Source organism: Rattus norvegicus, chromosome 8 (genome assembly GCF_036323735.1).
Source record: "Rattus norvegicus strain BN/NHsdMcwi chromosome 8, GRCr8, whole genome shotgun sequence".
NCBI lineage: Eukaryota > Metazoa > Chordata > Mammalia > Rodentia > Muridae > Rattus > Rattus norvegicus.
In genome coordinates, this window is record NC_086026.1 from 68,782,271 (window position 1) to 68,804,409 (window position 22,139).

Sequence of the window (22,139 nt, forward strand, 5' to 3'; positions counted from 1 at the left end):
CACACCACAACCAGAAACAGATTTTTTTCAATAAGTAACACAATCTTGGGGTTCACAGTATGATCAAATATCCTGCAACCAGGGGGAAGGGAAAACTTGCTTTAAGACTGTACATTTATAGATGAATCAAGGCTGCCTACAAGATTTAGGGCTTGAGCAACTAAGGCAGCACATTGTTTTCTTATTAGGCAGCACGGTAGAGTTATTAAGTAAGAATACCGTGTACTACTATTCAAAACAGAAAATCAAAAAGAGTTAGACATGGAGATGGGATTTTCATAAGACTTAATATTTACTGTATTGAGAAGCAGAATTGGATATAAGTGAAGCACTATAAGCCATGAAGAAGATCAGAATGTACCTCTGTGCTTCTAGTTGTTGTCTGTAATCTTAAAATCATTGGCTCTATGAGCTTTACTGTAAAGGGTCATAATTCCTGTTCTCATAGGATCACTCATATAGCAGTGGGAGTGTAACTCTGTAATAGAGCATTTGCCTAGCATGAGTGAAGCTCTAGGTCCAGTTCCCAACAACACAAGCACAGGCACACACACTACTTGTGTCAAATGAAGACTCTATATAAAGTACCTGAAGCCGGGTGCAAACTTTTAATCCCAATATTTAGGAGACAGAGGCAATTGGATCTCTGTGACTTTGAAACAAGTCTGAGCTAAACAGTGAGTGCCAGGATAGCAAAGGTTACCTATCGAGGTCCTGTCTCAGAGTAGATGAAATGTCAGAGTCAGTACCTGGCATTTAGCTAGGTACTCACAAAATTACAAGTTTAAAAAATTGCCTTTAATCCCAGCAATCAGGACGTAGAGGCAGACAGATCTTTGAGTTAAAAGCCACCCTGGTCTACCGAAAGAGTGCCAGGACAACTAGGGGTACATTTAAAATGCTGTTTCCAAAACAAAACAAACAAAACAAACAAAAAAAACCCAAACTGTCATAATCACCTGGACCCAAGGGGAAAACTGTAGCCAATTAGATTTAAACTTTTATATAATTTTAATTATGCAAATATGTATACATCCTAGAGCCTCCTTTTTGGGTTATGCACGCATAGTGTGTGTATGTTTGCATATATGTATGGTATATATTCATGTTTGTATGTATGGAGATGTGTGAACCAAAAACCAACATCAGTTGTCTTCCTCACTTGCTTTCTACCTTAGTTTTTGAGACATGGCTTCTGACCAAAATTGGAGCTCCCACATTTGGCTTGGCTGGCTGGCCAGAGAGCTTCAGGGATCTGTCTATCTTCTCCAGTGTTGGAGCTATAGAAGCCAGTTGCCTATCTCTCTTTTCGAGTGGGTATTGAGGCGCAAATTCAGTCACTTTACCAACTGAGCCATCTCCTAAGTTCCTCACCCCCAATTTCTAGAAAGGATAATTCATCTGTTTTTCTCAGAAATTTTCTGTGATTTCACGGATTTTTTAAAAACTAAGGTAATAAACAGTATCAGAATGCATCTGAATTTTTAGTTCTCCTACTCCAGGATAAGCTTTCATAATCAGGTTCTTGGCAATAGTCATTCCATTCGTAATTGGAAACTATCTTAGATAGAGGTTAGCTTATGGTGTGTGATGCTATTTTAGGAAAACCAGTAGAACAGCTTCTCTAAAGTCCCAGATTGGCTAAGGGATGACCTACATACATTATTAGGGATTTGGTTTTTTCTTTTAATGATTTGCTCTGAAAGGCATTGCCTGTGTTATTATTGTCTCAAGTATGATGATTACTGGGTGGAAGTATAGTACTCTGTAAACAACAGGACATGGCCCTGGAAAAAGAAAACAGTTAAATATTTCCTGAGTACAGGAAAAAATAATTTTTGGTAATGCAGTACTCTCATTCCTATATCAGAATGAGGCTTAAAAAAATACTAGCACTAGTCATTGGAGTTGCATACCTTTAATCCAGCCCTTGAAAGGCAGAGGCAGGCAGATCTCTGTGAGTTCAAGGGCAGCCTGGTCTACAGAGTAAGTTCCAGGATAGCCAAGGCTACACAGAGATACCCTATCTCAAATATCATAATAATAATGATATAGAAAGGAATAAAGAAGGAAGGAAGGAAGGAAGGAAGGGAGGGAGGGGGAGGGGGAGGGAGGGAGGGAGGGAGAGAGAGAGAGAGAGAGAGAGAGAGAGAGAGAGAGAGAGAAATGACAAGACACAACACGACCCTAGCTAGCCAGGCACAGCGATCCCCCCCCCCCCCCCCCGGAGCTGGGGACCGAACCCAGGGCTTTGCACTTCCTAGGCAAGCGCTCTACCACTGAGCTAAATCCCCAACCCCAGGCACAGTGATTCTTATCTGTAGTCCTAGGTACTCAAAAGGCTGTGGCAGAAGTTTGAAGCCAGCCTAGACAGCAAAGCCTCATTCAGCATAGTTACACACCTAATCCTAGCCATTAGGAGGTGAAAGCAGAAGGATCATGAATTTAAGGCCAGCCTGTTCTATAAAAAAGGACTCAGTCTCAGAAAACCCCAAACTCACAAAATAGTTAAATATTTATTACTCATGGAGCAAAGCCTGTAAATCAATACTTATGAAATGGTTATGAACTAAATACCAACATGCTTTTTAAATACAATTGGAATAGCACTGTAATTTTTCTAAGGGCAGATAATAGAGCCATGACCCATACCAAAGCCTAAGGTGATAACAGGTTACTAAAATAACTAACCAGTCCAGTACCTCGGTACCTGATTGGGGACATGAGATTTGCAATGCTAAAACAAGTCCTGTGGTGAGGGATGCTTGAGTCACCCTATAGAGCACACCACTAAAATTTTGGTATGTAATTGGCTCTAAAGCTTAAGTCCAAGTGGATCAAGGACCTCCACACCAAACCAGACACACTCAAACTAATAGAAGAAAAACTAGGGAAGCATCTGGAACACATGGGCACTGGAAAAAATTTCCTGAACATCGGTCCCCAGCTCCGAAAAAAAGAACCAAAAACAAAAAAAAAAATTTCCTGAACAAAACACCAATGGCTTATGCTCTAAGATCAAGAACCGACAAATGGGATCTCATAAAACTGCAAAGCTTCTGTAAGGCAAAGGATACTGTGGTTAGGACAAAACGGCAACCAACAGATTGGGAAAAGATCTTTACCAATCCTACAACAGATAGAGGCCTTATATCCAAAATATACAAAGAACTCAAGAAGTTAGACCGAAGGGAGACAAATAACCCTATTAAAAAATGGGGTTCAGAGCTAAACAAACAATTCACAGCTGAGGAATGCCGAATGGCTGAGAAACACCTAAAGAAATGTTCAACATCTTTAGTCATAAGGGAAATGCAAATCAAAACAACCCTGAGATTTCACCTCACACCAGTGAGAATGGCTAAGATCAAAAACTCAGGTGACAGCAAATGCTGGCGAGGATGTGGAGAAAGAGGAACACTCCTCCATTGTTGGTGGGATTGCAGACTGGTACAACCATTCTGGAAATCAGTCTGGAGGTCCCTCAGAAAATTGGACATTGAACTGCCTGAGGATCCAGCTATACCTCTCTTGGGCATATACCCAAAAGATGCCCCAACATTTAAAAAAGACACGTGCTCCACTATGTTCATCGCAGCCTTATTTATAATAGCCAGAAGCTGGAAAGAACCCAGATGCCCTTCAACAGAGGAATGGATACAGAAAATGTGGTACATCTACACAATGGAATATTACTCAGCTATCAAAAACAATTACTTTATGAAATTCGTAGGCAAATGGTTGGAACTGGAAAATATCATCCTGAGTGAGCTAACCCAATCACAGAAAGACATATATGGTATGCACTCATTGATAAGTGGCTATTAGTCCAAATGCTTGAATTACCCTAGATGCCTAGAACAAATGAAACTCAAGACGGATGATCAAAATGTGAATGCTTCACTCCTTCTTTAAAAGGGGAACAAGAATACCCTTGGCAGGGAATAGAGAGGCAAAGATTAAAACAGAGACTAAAGGAACACCCATTCAGAGCCTGCCCCACATGTGGCCCATACATATACAGCCACCCATATAGACAAGATGGATGAAGCAAAGAAGTGCAGACCGACAGGAGCCGGATGTAGATCGCTCCTGAGAGACACAGCCAGAATATAGCAAACACAGAGGCGAATGCCAGCAGCAAACCACTGAACTGAGAATAGGACCCCCGTTGAAGGAATCAGAGAAAGAACTGGAAGAGCTTGAAGGGCTCGAGACCCCATATGTACAACAATGCTAAGCAACCAGAGCTTCCAGGGACTAAGCCACTACCTAAAGACTATACATGGACTGACCCTGGACTCTGACCTCATAGGTAGCAATGAATATCCTAGTAAGAGCACCAGTGGAAGGGGAAGCCCTGGGTCCTGCTAAGACTGAACCCCCAGTGAACTAGACTGTTGGGGGGAGGGCGGCAATGCGGGAAGGGTGTGGAGGGGAACACCCATAAGGAAGGGGAGGGGGGAGGGGGATGTTTGCCCGGAAACCGGGAAAGGGAATAACACTGAAATGTATATAAGAAATACTCAAGTTAATAAAAAAAAAAAAAAAACAGGTGGAGAAAAGGTGCTTTGTTGTTCGATTTATCAAATGTGTTTCAATACACCTTTTTTCTTTAAAAAATTGTGTGTGTGTGTGCATGAGAGGGGGGGGGAGAGAGAGAGAGAGAGAGAGAGAGAGAGCGAGGTGGGGGAGAGAGAAATAGGTTGATGACAAATTTGTGCAGTCAGTTCTTTCCTTCCATCTTTATGTGAGTTCCAGGAATACATCAGAATTGTACATTGAACCATCGCATAGCTTTCCTTTCATTTGTTCAGTCATTTTTTTTTTGTTTTGTATTGTTTTATTTTTTGAGAGTGATTCTCTGTGTAGCCCTGGCTGTCCTGGAACTCAGTCTGTAGACCAGGTTTTCCTGAACTCAGAGAGTTGTGCCTGCCTCTGCCTCCCAAGTACAGGATTAAAGGCATATAACTCTCCCTCCCCTCCCCCCCTCCCCAGTGTGTGTGTGTGTGTGTGTGTGTGTGTGTGTGTGTGTGTGTGTTGTTTGTTGTGATTTTGGGTTTTGTTTTTCAAGACGGGATTTTTCTGTGTAGCCCAGGACGGCCTGGAACTCACTTTGTAGACCAGATTGCTGAAACTCAGCAATCCACCTACCTCTCCCTCCCAGGTGCTCTGACTAAATGTGTGGGCCACTATACCAACTCTTTCTCTACTTCGTTTTTTTTCTTCCTTTTACATTTTAAATTTTATTTTATGTATGAGTATGTATGTGTATATATATGTATGAAAAAGTATGTGGTGCCTGAGGAAGCCAGAAGAGGGTGGTATGAATCCTGAAACTGGAATTACAGATGATTAAGTGCCATGTGATACTGGAAATCAGACCCAGGTTCTCCAAAGGAGAACTGTACTCTTAATCACTGATCCATCTTTCTGGCCCCACTGTTTACTTTTATTTGTCCAGGTGTTCCTGTGGTCTGTCAATCTGGAAGAATGTTAAATTTTAACTTTAAAAGTAAATTTTAGGGCTGGAGAGATGGCTCAGTGGTTAAGAGAACTGACTGCTCTTCCAGAGGTCCTGAGTTCAATTTCCAGCAACCACATGGTGGCTCACAACCATCTGTGATGGGATCTGATGCCCTCTCCTGGTGTGTCTGAAGACAGCTTCAGTGTGCCTATATATAATAAATAAATAAATCTTTAAAAAAAGGAAATTTTAGGGAAAGTACTAAACAATATGCTAAACTAATTTTGTTCTTTGTATTTTTAAAAAATGCACATTTATTTAAGTCACATATTTTATAAAACATCCACTAAATGTTACACAATTGTTGAAAAGATTTTATTTCACTGATTTCTTAATGGTAAATAATAATAAAACATAAAGAAACAGGTTATCTACTCATTAGAAGCATGGTAGAGATAATAGCATAATAATAAGAATATAACCCTAGTATAAGCATAATAAATAAAATATAACCCTAGATTTCTCACTGTTATCTCTTTTTTTGGGGGGGGGGCTGAGGACCGAACCCAGGGCTTGTGCTTGCTAGGCAAGCGCTCTACCACTGAGCTAAATCCCCAACCTCCTCACTGTCCTCTCTTAAGAGATCCTCTTACCTCATCTTTAAAATATACATGGTCAGGGTGAGGACAGCTCAATTGGTAGAGTGCTTCACTAGATATACAAAGCCATAGGACTCAAACTCAGCACCACAGGACTGGGTCTAGTAAACTTTTTGGTAATGCCTGTAATTCTAGCACTTGGGAGCTAGAGGCAGAAGGATCAAAAATTCAGGTCATCCTCAATTACATTGTAACCTCAAAGCCAGCCTGGGATATTTGTCATTAATTTCTCCCAAATAATTTCTACAAGCTCTTTGCCAATCTCCATTAATTACTCATAACGAGGTAATTTCAGCATTAGGATAAGGAACTATGGGTTGGGGATTTGGCTCAATGGTAGAGCGCTTGCCTAGCAAGCGCAAGGCCCTGGGTTCGGTCCCCAGCTCCGAAAAAAAAAAAAAAACAAAAGGATAAGGAACTATGATTTCTGATAGGTCTGTTCCTAATAATTGACAAAGTCTTATTCTTCCTCATACAATTAGATCAGAACCATTTTAACATAAGTTTTTAGTTTGTACTCTGTTTATGTACTAAGATCATCCATTCTAAAATATTGTCTTCAATATGTATAACAGTATACAATAGGGGAATGAGTAGAAGGCAAGATAACTAGAATGAAGTCAAGTTTGGGATCTAGGTAGTCCACATGTGTGTCCTGCGATTTTTGCTCTGCCTCAGTCAACTCTTCTGCTTCAGGTGTTAATTGTCTAGAACTGTTTAAGTTCAATCACCTTGTAAAGTTTGAAACAAATTACTCAACTCTTGAGTAATTAATAGTTGGCCGTAACCAGTTAACATTTCCCAACAGGTTCAGAAGGTCTTCTCTTCCGATCTGACCTTTTGTGGCTGAACCTTTTTTTGATTTAATTTAAATCCTGGATGATCAGTAGAATCTCTTCTCTGTATTTTTTTCAGGAGCAATCTGTAAAACCCAAGTAAGTAAAATCATTTTTGCTTCATTAAACATTCTCTTTAATGTATTTACATCACAATCGGCCAACAACCATATAATAGTAAATTTTGGATTGAGGAAATTGTTTGCAATTTTTAAAAAAGATTTATTTATTTTATGTATGAGAACACTGTCACTGTCTTCAGACACACCAGAAGAGGGCATCAGATTCCACTACAGATGGTTGTGAGCCACCATATGGTTGCTGGGAATTGAACTCAGGACCTCTGGAAGAGCAGTCAGTTCTCTTAACTGCTGAGCCATCTCACCAGCCCATTGCAATCATTTTAAGTTTTATTTATTTTATTTATATGAGTACACGATAGCTGTTTTCACACACACCAGAAGAGGGCATTGGATCTCATTACAGATGGTTGTGAGCCACCATGTTGTTGCTGGGAATTGAACTCAGGACCTCTGGAAGAGCAGTCAGTTCTCTTAACTGCTGAGCCATCTCTCCAGCCCCTGTTTACAATTACTTCAAGTTGTTGTTGTACAAAATATTGACATAGAGTTGGACTATTTAACATTGCTTAAGGATAAACTTTCCATGGGTATCTTTTCACAGGTTGAGTATTGTTATAAGTAGGTACTGTAAAAGCTAATTTTTCTCTCTGGCTCTTGTAAGGGAATAGTAAAAATAGCAGTTTTTTGAAATGATTATTATTATTATAGGCCATCCTTTTGGTAATAGAGAAGGTAAGGTGATGTCATTGTTACTGTTTTTCAACAAATCAATAGTTAATTCTATCTTACCATATAACACCTTTCCAGATGTTCTAGAAAGAAAGAAAGAAAAAAAAGGATTCTGCCATACAGGAGATCATGATTTCATTTAGAAAGAGACTGTACTTTTAAAAAAAATCTAATTATAAACATGTAGTTGAAGAGATGTCATAAGCCAAAAAACATAGGAGGTGCTAAAAGAGATCAGAGGAAGCAGAGTCACTAACCCAGTTATTCCAAGAAATCACAATATGCAGCCTGGAGAGAAGCTCAGAAAGTACAGACACTTGCTGCCAAGTCTGACAACCTGACTTCAATCCCAGGGGCTACATGGTGGAAAGACAAAACCTACTCCAGAAATTGTCCTCTGACTTCTGCATATTTGCTGTGACACATGAATCCAATTGCACACATGTTCATGTCTGTGCATATGCTCACACATATGTGCACACAGACATATACACACACACTGAAAAAAATAAATGTAATTTTAAAAGAAGTTTCTAGCCTCAAATTTTTTTTTTTTGGTTCTTTTTTTCCAGAGCTGGGGACCAAACCCAGGGCCTTGCGCTTCCTAGGTAAGGGCTCTACCACTGATCTAAATCCCCAGCCCCTTCAAAATTTTTTAAATCTCTTATTTAGTCTGCCTAACCTCTCTACTTATCTAATCCATGTGTTTCAAAACTGCTATTTATCAAATCATTTCAAACTCGGCACTTAAAGCCTAGAATGTGAAACATTCTTGTATCTTCCATTTGCAACAAGAATAGGTTTTGGTTGGTGTGGGGTTAATTATAAAGATGGAAACCAATAGGCATTTATTGACGTCCTACTTCAAAGTATATTGGATCTTGCCAAAATTAAACATTGGTGTGTCATCTGCTAATTCTTTTAGGTCTTTGTGAGCACTTGAAAACTATGAGAAAGAGAAGAAAGAGGAGAGGGAGCTTGGATGTCCATTTATTCTGTCCCAGTCCTTATCTAGGACTTCTCTGAGGCACATGTCCATCTAACTGCCCTCATTACCAGCTTTTAATACTGCATTGCAAGTCGAAGTAGACAGGATGCGAAGACCATAGTGCAGATGGTTCGTCAATGAACGAAGGACTACAGATTGACATTAACTGTCACAACCCAGAAACAGCAGGATTGGGTTGTGTCCACAAACATCAAAGCATTCAGAAACGAAAAAGCTGTTCTGTCTTTTTTTTTATTTTGATTTTTTTGTTCTTCTGGTTTCTTCTTTTAGAAACAATACCATGATTTAAAACTTATAATTGAGTTGGGGACATAGCTTCATACTACAACATCTGCCTAGCAAACACAAGGACCTGTGCTTGAATTCCACAGTACCAAACATCTACAACTAGCAGTCATCTCTGTCAACTCCAGGAACTGAATGTCAACTCTTAGACATCCATGGACCAAACATTACATCTTCCAGTCATGTTTGAAGATGGCAGAGATCTGGATTCTGTAGTCCCTCAGTAAACATGAGTAGAGTAATAATGGAAAGCTGTGGTATATGACTTGTCTAGAATTTTCTATGAATTCCCATTTTGCTCTTATGAACAGATAATGTTGATCTGGCAGGATTGCTCAGTGGGTACACACTTTTTACTGAGCTCGATGGCATGAACTTGATCTCTGGGACCCACGTGGTAGCAGAAGAATCAGTTCCTGCAAGTTGTCCTTTGACTTACATATGCACCATGCAACGTGGGCACATGCATGCACACATACTAGCTGTAAAAAAAAGTAGGGAATTTAACATACTCAGAAGTGTGATTAACATACTACACTGCCAAAACACTATTAGAGTTCACATTTTAAAGGAAAATAAAATACTAAAATTACATTGTCTCTCAGTGTTATTAAACAAAATAGTCCCAAAGAGCTATATTATCTAATGGAATATTCCTTTATATAACAAAGGCAAGGTATGTGTAGGCACATGTTCCCAAGGCTTATGAAATCTGTGAGACTGTAACTTTCTATAGGAGTATAGTAGGAGATTGCAAGTGGAGATGATCAGATTCAAAGGGATGTTGTAGAAAAGTAGCCACATTCTAACTCTGGGAGGTTTTCTTTGAGGTACTGGGAAATTGGCCAGGTACTGAATTTGGCCAGGACTTTCTGACTAAAATAAGCCCATTCCCTTTATTCTGTTCTTTTTATTTTGGGGTTTTGGTTAATATGTTTTATTTTTTGAGACAAGTCTCTGTCTCTCTCTCTCTCTCTCTCTCTCTCTCTCTCTCTTCATTGTAGCTTTGGTTGTCCTGGAACTGTATATGTACACTACACTGACTTTGAACCTGCAGAGATCCACCTGCCTCTGCCTCCCAGTACTGAAATTAAAGGCATACACCACAATACCCTGCTTTAAGGGAAAATTTTTTCTTCTTTTCTTTTTTTTGGAGCTGGGGACCGAACCCAGGGGAAAATTTTTTTCTAGTTTTGTTTGCTTTTCTTTCAGACAGGGTCTCCCTGTGTAGCCCATGCTGGACAGAATTTGAGGCCTTCCTGTATTAGTCTTCAGTGTGCTGGACATCACTATGCCTGACTCAGTTCAGCGAACTTTTAAAGGGACCATCATATAGCAGTTAGCACCATAGGCTTCAGAACAGGAAACCCACAAATTATATGACCTTAAGCAATGTATTTTATGAACTTGATATCTCATCTGAATATAAAATAGTAACTATTTCCTCCACTGGGTTGTAACAAAAGGCTAAGTTCATGTAAAGGACTCACATCATATAGAACATAGAAGCACAAAGCTTAGTTTAGGTCTGGTCTACACAGTGGTTCCCAGGACAGCCAGAGCTACATAGTGAGACCCTGTCTCAAACCCAAATAAATAAACTACCAAAAATGCCCTTAGCCCTACTCTGTACCGTCCCATCTACCTTTTTCTTATGTTTTATTCCCTTCTTTGTGTAACTTTGTCAAAGTTTGCTCTTAGAGCTGAAAATTCAAAGCCCAATTCCTGTCTCCAGCCTACTTGTTACTTTGAAAATGTTTTATTCACTTGATGTAATATTTTGCAAAGGAGACTGTGACAGGTTGCTTGCTTTACTGTTTTGATTGAACATCCAGAACTTATAGAGCCTCACACATTCTATGCAGCTGAACTACAGTCCCATATTTTAGAATTTTTCTATCCATCTTCCTTCTGGTAATTTTTTATTATTAATTAAATTTGTTCTTAGACATTTCACACATGTGCACCATGCACCACCTACCTTCTTAGAATTGTGTACCCCTGAATATCTCTTTTACATTCATGTCTATTCAGTTAATTTTATGACACACTAACCAGGGCTACCTGTGTGACCATGATCTGGTGAAATTTAAAACCATAAATGTTGTACAATTTCTGTCACATTGGTATATCATATGTGCTTTATGTGTAAGAAGTGTAATGTTCTTCGTGCCCCACTTCATGAACTAACACTTGTCCCTGTGGAGAGAGACAACAGTTTCTGTGTTGAAATGGATGCACGGAGCAAGAGATTGTGACTTTCATAGTACGTGATCTCTTATAGTGTAATATTAGCACTTCTGTGTTTTACTAAATATCTAACCAAATACTAGACATAATTTGGAAATTAAATTTCCTGAACTCAAGTAAAATCTATAATGCTGACAGCATCAGATTTAAATAATCAGATAAATGTATAAGCACATAATTGCATGGCTGAGTTCAAGAATACTAAATTGTGCAAGTCCAGGGGAGTACATTCACAATACAGTTTACATAATGGGAAGGAAAGGATAGAACAACATTAATATGATAATAATACTCATGACATGGTTGAGAGAGAAACGATATCACTTCTCTTACTTCTTCCTCTTTCTCTCTTTCTTTTCTTTTCTTCTCTTTTCTTTTCTTTTCTTTTCTTTTCTTCTCTTTTCTTTTTCTTTCTTTGTGAGACAGGGCTTCTCTGAGTAGCCCTGGCTGTCCTGGAACTCATTCTGTAGACCAGACTGGCCTTGAACTCAGAGATCCACCTGTCTTTGCCTCCTGAGTGCAACACTAAAAATGTGCACCACCATCCACCTGTTAAAGTTTATATGTTTCAACTTCAGCTCATTCTATCTAAAGCTTTCTTGTTAAGTTTTTGAAGCATATCTTTGTATGTATCTGAGGCTAGCCTTGAATTCAAGATCTGCCTACTTTGTTTTCCTGAGCGCTAGGATTATATAGGGTTATATATGCCACTGTGCATGGCTTCATCTTAAACTATTCTTTGTCTCTGTTCCACAAAAAAACATGCTTGTTCTACCAAATGTGAAATGCTTTTTGAATGCTTAATTCACCAATATATTAGTTTTATACAGGCCAGAAATAAATTCAAATTAGGGTTTTCAGTGTGAACACATTCATTTTACTCTTGAATATAGAATTAAGAATATGGATACTGGTGCTAATTGTTTGCTTCACAAAGATGGTCTGTATAAACAGTTTACCAAAACTTGCCCCAAAACAAAATTGAATTCAAATGATGTCTAATTGAGTGGCAGACAAAGAAAGATTTGACAGAATAGGATATGCCCAATTCTCAGGAGAAGAGAAAGAAGAGAGGCCTCTTAAGGGCATAGAGGAGAGAGGAGAAGACAGGAAGAAGAGATACAGAAGAGACAGATGAGTTGGGAGAGAGATGTGAAGGGGAGGGGGAAAAGAGAGGGAGAGAGAGAGGGGTGAGAAGCAGTTTTAACAGGTTGAAGAGAGAGAAGCTAGACAAAGGTGAAGACAGAACAAGCCAAAGAATGAGAAGGAGCCAGAAGATTAGATTATTAAAGTTAGTATGGTGTAATTCAAGAATTGCACAGCAATTCGGGAGAAGCCAAGAGAACCCAGACTGAATCAGTCAGCTTGGAGAAGAGTTTGAGCCAGAATAGCTGAGTTGAACCAGGCATCCCGAGTTCAGAACTAGAAAGGGTGAGCTTATTCAGCAATAAGTCCCAGAGGCTAAAAATATTCCAGGCCTAGGCTAAAGACTGTATAAAGGCTACATACAAGCTTTCAGGCTAGGAACCCTAGGTTAACAGACCGAGGTATTAAGCCTCTGAGATGAAAATTAATACAGGAGAATAAAAGATACTTTTACAACATGCCAAGGATGTGAAGGCAGTTTTTTTTAGCCAATAAACACTGAGAAACTGAAGTGACACAGAAAAGCTCAAGACTCCAGCAGCCTATGGACGAAATCCTGCCAATAACTATGTGAGCAAACATGAAATCAGACCTTTCTGTAGCCAGGCATACAGGTGGACGATCTAGCCTGGGCCATTGCTTCATTTTCTTGTACTGAATACTAAGATAGGCAACCCAGCTAAGCAACAATCAGATTTTGACAGAAACCAAAATGATAAGTCACTTGTCACTTTTGTTTACTTTTGAAACAAACTCTGGGGCTGGAGAGATGGCTCAGTGGTTAAGAGCTCCGACTGCTCTTCCAGAGGTCCTGAGTTCAATTCCCAGCAACCACATGGTGACTCACAACCATCTGTAATGGGATCCGAAACCTCCTTCTGGTGTGTCCGAAGACAGCTACAGTGTACTCACTTTACAGTGTACTCACATACGTAAAATAAATAAAAATCTTAAAAAAAAAAACAGATAGGAAGGCTAGCCTTAAACTTTCTGTATAGGCAGAGATGACCTTGAACTCACATTTGCAATCCTCTTGCCTGCATCTCCTAGATGCTGAGATTACAGACATGTGCCACCTCAACCAGTCATGTAGTTCTGGAATCGAAATCAGGGATCAAATCCATGCTAGGCAGGAACTGTACCGATGAAGTTACCTCCTCAGCCCCTGTTATTTACTTTAATTCACCTTCAACTTGTCTTGTGAATGACCAGTTGCTCAAGAGTTACCAGAACAAATAATGCAGATTATACACTGCCATAAGAACTTAGTGCTTCTTAGCTTTCAATAAATTTGCTTTGTGGAGTATCATCTGAGTCTGGTGGGATAGAAAAGGACAGAGGATTCAGCTACTGCAAACTAGGTAGTTCGGGGTCTGATACTCAGAAGAAATAGAATAATTAGCAGGAAGGTTGGTCTCTTCATTTATTGTATCAGTTTAAAATCTTGTCCTGGGCTGGAGAGATGGCTCAGCAGTTAAGAGCACTGACTGCTCTTCCACAGGTCCTGAGTTCAATTCCCAGCAACCACATGGTGCTCACAACCATCTGTAATGGGATCTGATGCCCTCTTCTGGTGTGTCTGAAGACAGCTTCAGTGTACTCATATACATAAAATAAATAAATCTTTAGAATCTTGCCCTATGAAGATAAAAGTAAATGTAAAGAAAATATAGAATTATAACTTGGTGGACACTGAACAACTAGAGGTAGCCAGAGCCTCTTGAAGAATAAGCATAATGTCTACAAGCAAAATATCAATGTGTTTGATTACACACTTGAAAGATTTCATGTGTAAAAACAATACCACAAATAAAAGATAGAGATAAATCAGTGGAACAACACTTTATTATCTCTGATGTGTAAAAGCTTCAAATGAATTTAAAAGAAACACATTTGTACATGTTATGTGCTTGAAAGTTGTATATAAACAACTCCAAATGGTCAAGAAAATGACAAGAAAACAAGTCAACTTTATTGTTGTTATTTTTTTTAGTTAGTTTTGTTTTTTGAAGCAGGGTCTCTCTATATAGTCCTGGCTGTCCTATGTAGTAATACATAGACCAGACTGGCCCCAAATTCATTGAGATCTGTCTGCGTCTGCCTTCTCTGGGCTCATAGGCCCGTACCACCATACCTGGCAAATAGCTGTAATCTTTTTTAAAAAAGCTACTATATTAAGCTATTCAAACATTTCTCACTGGGTGGTGATGGCACACACCTTTAGTCCCAGAATTTGGGAGGCAGAGGCAGGTGGATCTCTGAGTTTGAGGCCAGCCTGGTGTACAAGGGGGTTCCAGGACAGCCAGGGCTACACAGAGATACACTGTTCCAAAATATAAACAAAATATCTCTAAAGTGCTAATGCTGAATTATAATTCAAAAAAGAAAATCAAACAGACTAACAGGGATAGGTAGGTAACTGCCTGCCAAGTCTATGACCATACATATCTGACCTTGTCTGATCTCAAAAGTTAGGCAGGGTCACCTGGTCTCCTGGTCGGTACTTAGAGAATATATACTTGCTGAGAAGAATTTTGGGGGCAGCCTTTCTAGAAAGTATGTTATAGGCTAAAACAGAAATAAAAGCTTTGTTAGCATGCCTATTCATCTGGAAATAGGTAACTCAATAATTTGATCTAAAGAAATTTGCTTTAAAATTCACCTGCGGAAGAGTCCAGGGAATGAATTGAATTGCCTTAACAAATCTGTAAATTCATCTGGAAAAAGTCATGATCTATGGCTAAACTGAAAATAAAGCAGTCACAATCCATGCTGGAGGACCGTCCCACAGCATATATGTTCATTTACACAGGCAGAAAGTAGGCAAGCTAGGAGAACATTCAAGACTTATCCATGTTAGTTTACAAGGCCTAAAGTTTGTGTACTTCGAGCCCCAGCTAAGGAGCCATGATTGGACACTGCTAGATATACCCACCTTTCAGGAAAACCTAATTTCTCCTTTTCTTTTCTCTCTCTGTCCTTTGGATGCTGGCCAGAGCCTAAGTCTGATTTCTCTAATAGTTGAGGTTTCTCACTCTGAAGCAGCACCCTGATCCCTCACATGCAGCTGCATAGAGAGTCTCTCTTCCCCATCTCCAACTGCTGACTCCAAGTAGCTTCAGAGATTCAGTTTCCCTGCCTGCTGCTTCTACACTTAGGTATGCATAACTGTTCTCTCTCTCCTCCCTTCCCCTCCCCTCCCCTCCCTTCCCCTCCCCTCCCCTTCCCTCCTGTCTCTCTGTCTCTATCTCTTGCTCTCTCGCTCTAGCTCTCGTTCTCGCTCTCTCTGTGTGTTTTGGTTTTTCTTTCTTTTTTTTTTTTCTGATTTAAGCAACTTTTTTTAATTGGATTTTTTAAATTTACATTTCAAATGTTATTCCCTTTCCTGGTTTCCCATAAGCCCCCATTCCACCCCCTCCCCTTCTTCTATAAGGATGTATCCCTCCCCATCCACCCCACCTTCCTGCCCTCCCCCACATTCCTCTACACTGGGGTTCCAACCTTGGCAGGACTAAGGACTTCTCCTTCCATTGGTGCACAACAAGGCCATCCTCTGCTACATATGCAGTTGGAGCCATGGGTCAGTCCATGTATATGTTTTGGTTTTTCAAGACAGGACATCTCTGTATAGCCATAGCTGTCCTGGAACTCATTCTGTAAACCAGACTGGCCTCAAACTGGGAGACCCACCTGCCTCTGCCTCCCTAAGACTGGGATTATAAGCATCTGCCACCGCTACCCGGTTTACACCTATTCATTTTAACTATCAGTTGAATTCGTTGAGCCTAAACAGTTGCAGAGGAATCAAAGGACTTGCTTTGGGCTTCTGTAGCTGTGCCTGAAGCCAAAAGACTTTATTGGTTAACCCCGTCTGCTCATTCTTTCTCAGACTTTTCTAGTGCTCCCAATAGACTGCAGCTTATGGAATAAGAGTTTGGGTGTGAGGCTGTTTAAGTTCTAATTCTGCTTTCATTTCAAAAGGGAACTAGGCTTGATAAACACCAAGACACATGAGTTCAAGTAATAAGACAATCAGAAAAGAGAAAATGTTAAGAGCCCAGACTGCTTTTCTTTCCTTTTTCTTTGGGTGTGTATGTAGAGGGCGTGTGCATGTGGGTATGAATGGAGTAAGGAGTGGAGCCAGGGGTCAATTTCAAATAGCTTCTTATCACTCACCACCATAGTTTTGTTTAATTTAGTTTAGTTTATGAGACAGAGTCTCTCATTGGGCTGGAGCTCTATGATTTAACTAGACTCCCTGAACAGCAACACAAATAAGCCTCCCTTCACTCCCTTCCCAGGGCTGATAGGGTTACAGCCATGCACCCTCACGCCTGGATTTTATTTGGGTGATAGGGATCTAAACTCATGCTAACACTGACCCATTTCTCCAGCCCCCATACTGCAGTCTGCCAGAATAACTTACTGCTGTGGAAACTACATATCTACAAAGAGCAGTGCTTTGCTATACTGGGCACAATACACTGACTGGGCTGAGGGTGGTCACTGATGTTTATAATCCAGCACTCAGGAAGCCGAGGAAGGATAATTACAAGTTGAGGGCAAGCCTGGGCTACATAGTGATCTTGTCATAAATAATAATAGTAATTATGATGATGATTCTTTAACTGGATTATTATCAGGAAGTGCTGCATACAGTTACTGCGGCTCTTTTCATTTCAAAAGTCTGACCAGAAAACTCCCTAACAAGATTGCCCAACAATTTGTCTTTTAGCTAGTTCCAGATCCGGTCAACCAAGACTGACAAAAACACTAAGTTAAGTTATATATATATCCTTAACTATCCACTCTATCACAGGCAGCTGTAGTGTGCTTACCCAGCATGCGAAGGGGCGGGCTCCTAGCATAAGGTCACCTTCCCTCGTCTTATGCTGGAATTTGCTTCTTTCATCTTGCGTTTCTTGGAGCAAACAGGGTAGAGGCCCTGAAGTCTATGTGCTTGGTTTCAAATTCAGAAAGACCAGTAACGGTAATCTTTCTGTTACTCTGTCTTGGCTTCATTTGTAAGGTAGAGAAGCTAATAGTACTTTATTTGTAGTTGTGGGTAAAGACCCTATGGGATGTTATCTATAAAATGTTCAACATGGTGCTTGGCACACATAGAAAACATCCAATAAGCGTTGTATACTTATTATTCAGAGTAAACAGACTGAAATAGTAACATGATGGGCAGAAATGTTACTAAAACAAGAGATCAAAGAAGCTGAATTGAAGTTTTGAGGCAAAAGAGAAAGGGGCATGAGGTAGACAAGGTTGAGTCAGAACCAGATAGTAGCAAGCAGGAAACTGGACTCTGGAAAACCTTAAAGAAGCATTTCTGTAGATTTGGGATAGAGAGGAATTGTAGACCTTAGAGATTTAATTGAGGCAAAAATTAAGATCTAGAGGGTGGGAGTAGATGAGATGGACTTACTCTTATTTGCCTTGCTTAGGGCAACTCGGGGGTAAAAACAGCTGAACTCCAAAGTGTGGGCAGAAATAGTAAGTAAGGAATTGAGGACACTGGGGAGGAGAGACAGCTCAGCTGGTAAAGCAATTGCCATGCAAGTGAGAGCACCACATAAGATGCCAGTTGTGGTGACTCAACTGTAACCCCAGTGCTGGGAAGGCAGAGAGAAATGTTAGCCAGTCTAGAGGAATATGAGAACTTTGAGTACAATGACAGACCTTACTTCAAAACTAAGGTGAGTGGGGCTAGCGAGATGACTCAGTCATTAAAAGTACTTTGTGGTCATGCAAAGGCTCCCAGTTTGGTTCCCAGCATCTGCAGAGGTTTTCAACTGTCTGTAACTCCAGTTTCAGGGGATTCGACTCCTTCTTCTGACTTCTGCAGGCATGGTATGTGTCTTAGTTAGGATTCTATTGAACAGACACCATGACCAAGGCAACTCTTATAATGACAACATTTTATTGGGGCTGGCTTACAGATTCAAAGGTTCAGTCCGTTATCATCAAGGCGGGAACAAGGCAGCATCCAGGCAGGTATGGTGCAGGAAGAGCTGAGAGTTCTACATCTTCATCTGAAGGCTGCTAGTGGAAGACTCAATTCCAGACACCTAGGAGTAGGGTCTCAAAGCCCATGCCCACAGTGACACACCTACTCCAAGAAGGCCACAGGTCCAAATAGTGCCACTCCTTGGGCCAAGCATATACAAACTATCACAACATTTCACCTCCAGATGTCTCAGTTTACCTCCTAAGCAACAAGGATATTCTCTTACATACCCACAATATTACTAATTTGGAGGGGAAACATCACATTAATCTAATACAACCACCAACATACATTCTGTGTTCAAATTTCTCCAGTTGTCAAAAGAGAGAATGTTTAAACACTTTTAAGAAGTTCAAGATCAAAGCATTTCATCTGCCTGTTACATTGTTTCCAGTCTTCAGTTTGAATATTCTGTTACCTCACTCTGTTCTTCACAATATTATGTCCTTCCGTAGATAGTCTGGACCAGTTATCCTCTAAAAAACTCCACATTCTGGATTTCTGTGACTCTTTCTCTTATGAAACCAGGTCAAATATTGCTAAGCAAAACACTACAGTGGTGATGGTGCATACCTCCCACTGTGTCAAATCAAGAGGCACATTGTGTGGTGTCATCTTGATACTGTGACACTTGCCAAATATTTCCATTGCAAAGGTAGATTTTCCCCCTTGGAGCCAACAGACATTTGGGGTAGTGATAATTTGATATTCTGTTTCCAAAGAACTTACTACTGGCTTGAAATATACTGATGATAAAATTAGAATCTGAAATGTTTCTCTGACTTTTTATATTTTCTTCCCAAAAGATTTAGTGTGTGTGTGTGTGTGTGTGTGTGTGTGTGTGTGTGTGTGTGTGTGTGAGAGAGAGAGAGAGAGAGAGAGAGAGCAAGTGCCCAGGGATGTCAGAAAGAGGCATTCCATACCCTGGAGCTGGAATGTGAAAATTTATTTTGCAGGCTTGATAAGTATATATATATATATATATATATATATATATATATATATATATATATATATATATATATATATATATATATATCACTCATTCATTTAAGCAATAAGTTTTTGTTTCTAGTAAATGTTTTTAGCATCTCATTTTAGTTTTATGTAGTACAAGAGCCTCAACCCACACCTCTAACATGCTAGGAAAGCATGATACCACTGAGCTAAAGCCCTTAGGGATTTAATTTTCTTTTCTTTTTTCTTTTTTTTTTTTTTTTTTTTTTTTTCCGGAGCTGGGGACTGAACCCAGGGCCTTGCGCTAGGCAAGCGCTCTACCGCTGAGCTAAATCCCCAACCCCTGGGATTTAATTTTCAAAACTCATTCTTGATTAGTTCCAAATAGCTTGTCACTTCCATTGTGACTCTGTTTTATCTACATTGACAAGTTATTAAAATAGAGAAGCCTTTCTTTTCATTGTGTTAATTGAATTAAATTTAATTTTATTGTGATTAGGATAAAGAAACAAGTGTAATAAAGAGACAGCTTTTAGCATATTTGAAACCATCATAGTTTTTAAAAAATATTCTAGATATTTAAAAATAAAGTCTTGGACTGGAGAGATTGCTCCGTGGTTAAGAGCACTGACTGCTCTTCCAGAGGTCCTGAGTTCAAATCTCAGCAATCACATGGTGGCTCACAACCATCAGTAATGGGATCCAATGCCCTCTTCTGGTGTGTCTAAAGACAGCTACAGTGTACTCATATATAATAAATAAAGAAATCTTTAAAAAGAAAAGAAAAGGCTTCCTTCACTGCCTCTCTCCCTCTTTCCTGCCTTCCTCTTTTTCTTTGACTAGGGGTTTTCCTTTATAGCTAAACTTGTTCATCCCGCCTCGGTCTCTTGAGATTTTAAAGTATTTACTACTAAGTCTTGCTATTTTCTCTTTTATTGAGTGTGTGTTCCAGATTATATCCTATGTTCTAGAGTCATTTCTATTGCTATGATAAAAAATGCTAGCAAAAAGCAACTTAAGGGAAAGAGGGCTTACTTTAGCTTGCTTCCTTGTGCTCAGCTCATAGTCTCCACTCTTAGAATTGCCTAGGGAATGTTGCCACCAACAGTGGGCTTGATCTTCCCACATCAATGAACTTAAGGCAATCTCCTAAAGACATGCCCATAAATCACAACCCAGTATAGAAATTTCCTTCTTGAAACTCTTGTCAGGTAATTCTAGGTTGTATTAACTTGACAATTTAAGCCGAGTCCTATATAAAATATAGTTCCAGATAATCTAGGCTATCCTCAAACTTGCTATGTAGTAGAGGATAGCTTTAAATTTTTTTTTCTTTTTCTTTTTTTCGGAGCTGGGGACCGAACCCAGGGCCTTGCGTTTGCTAGGCAAGCGCTCTACCACTGAGCTAAATCCCCAACCCCCAGCACCAACTTTTTAAACATCCATGACTTCTTTTCCTTCTCCTCTTCCTCTTCCCCCCTTCCCCCCATTTCCTCCTCCTCTTTTTCTTCTTTTGGTTTTTCAAGAAAGGATATCTCTGTGTACTTTTGACTGTTCTGTTACTCAATCTGTAGGCCAGGCTATCCTTGAACTCACAGAGATCCATTTACCTCTGCCTCCCAAGCACTGGGATTAAAAGAGTTCATCACCATGCCTGGCAAATTCCATGATTTTTTTAAAATGCAACATGCAAACCTTATATGACAAAACAGGTAAAGTAAAACAGGCATTCATATTAAGAAAAAAACTACAAGAAACTTTATCTTTAACAACTTAAAATAACCTACTTGTGGTTGCGTTTAACTGAACTCAATTGCTGTGAAGAATACAGCTCATGCACATGTATGGATGAAAGATTTGTACATTTTTCAAGCCTTCACTGAACACAACCTTATATACGCATATACATTAAATTTGAGAGAGATGAGATGACCCAGCTGTACTTCACCTTTGTTCTTCTTTTGGAAGAGGTCATCTAAAAGCAAGGGCATGAGGCTCTGGCTCTTGAGTCATGTAATGAACCTGGCCTAGGCTCTGCTGTCCACAGAGTCTCCTCCACTCCTCTTTGGACATCAGATGAGTCTTAGGGACTTGTTTAGAGAATTCTCTGGGTAACATGACATGCCAGTACTCGTACTGCTCATTGAAGTACTTGTCTGAATAGTAGATCTGCTTGTGGGCCACCCTGCCAGGCTCAGAGGGAAAAAATAGAAGCAGGAAACAGAGCTCAAGGGGCTCCATGTCCGTCCAGGGTCGGCGCAATGACTCCATGTCCATGCTTTTCAATTAGTTCCTTTCCATTTAAACTTATTTTTAATTTCTCTTTCATGGGTTTGCTTTATTAGTTGTCTCATAATTCAGTCTAATGTTTTGTCATACGTACCCCCCAATTACTTCAGTGGAATGAATTAATACCCCTACTGTTAGCTGTTCAGTTTGTGTAAACATTTCCTTGGAATTCCTATATACAGGCAATTTCTTTAAAAAAAAAAAAAAAGGTATTTGCTGAGAAGGGATGGCACACGCCTTTAATCCCAGCACTCAGGAGGCAGAAACAGGTAGCTCTCTTGAGTTAGAGGCCAGCCTGGTCTACAGAGTAAGTTCCAGGACAGCCAGGGCTACACAGAGAAACCCTGTGTCATAGAGGGATGGCTCATTTCCCAGCATCCACATGGCTATCAACAGCCATCTGTAACTCCAGT

At 39.9% G+C, this 22,139-nt stretch overlaps 1 pseudogene; it reads right to left on the bottom strand.

Moving 5' to 3' along the window:
• Positions 1-21,246: 21,246 nt before the first annotated feature.
• Positions 21,247-21,854, bottom strand: LOC134480191 (cyclin-dependent kinases regulatory subunit 2-like; annotated as a pseudogene).
• Between the last annotated feature and the right edge of the window lie 285 nt (positions 21,855-22,139).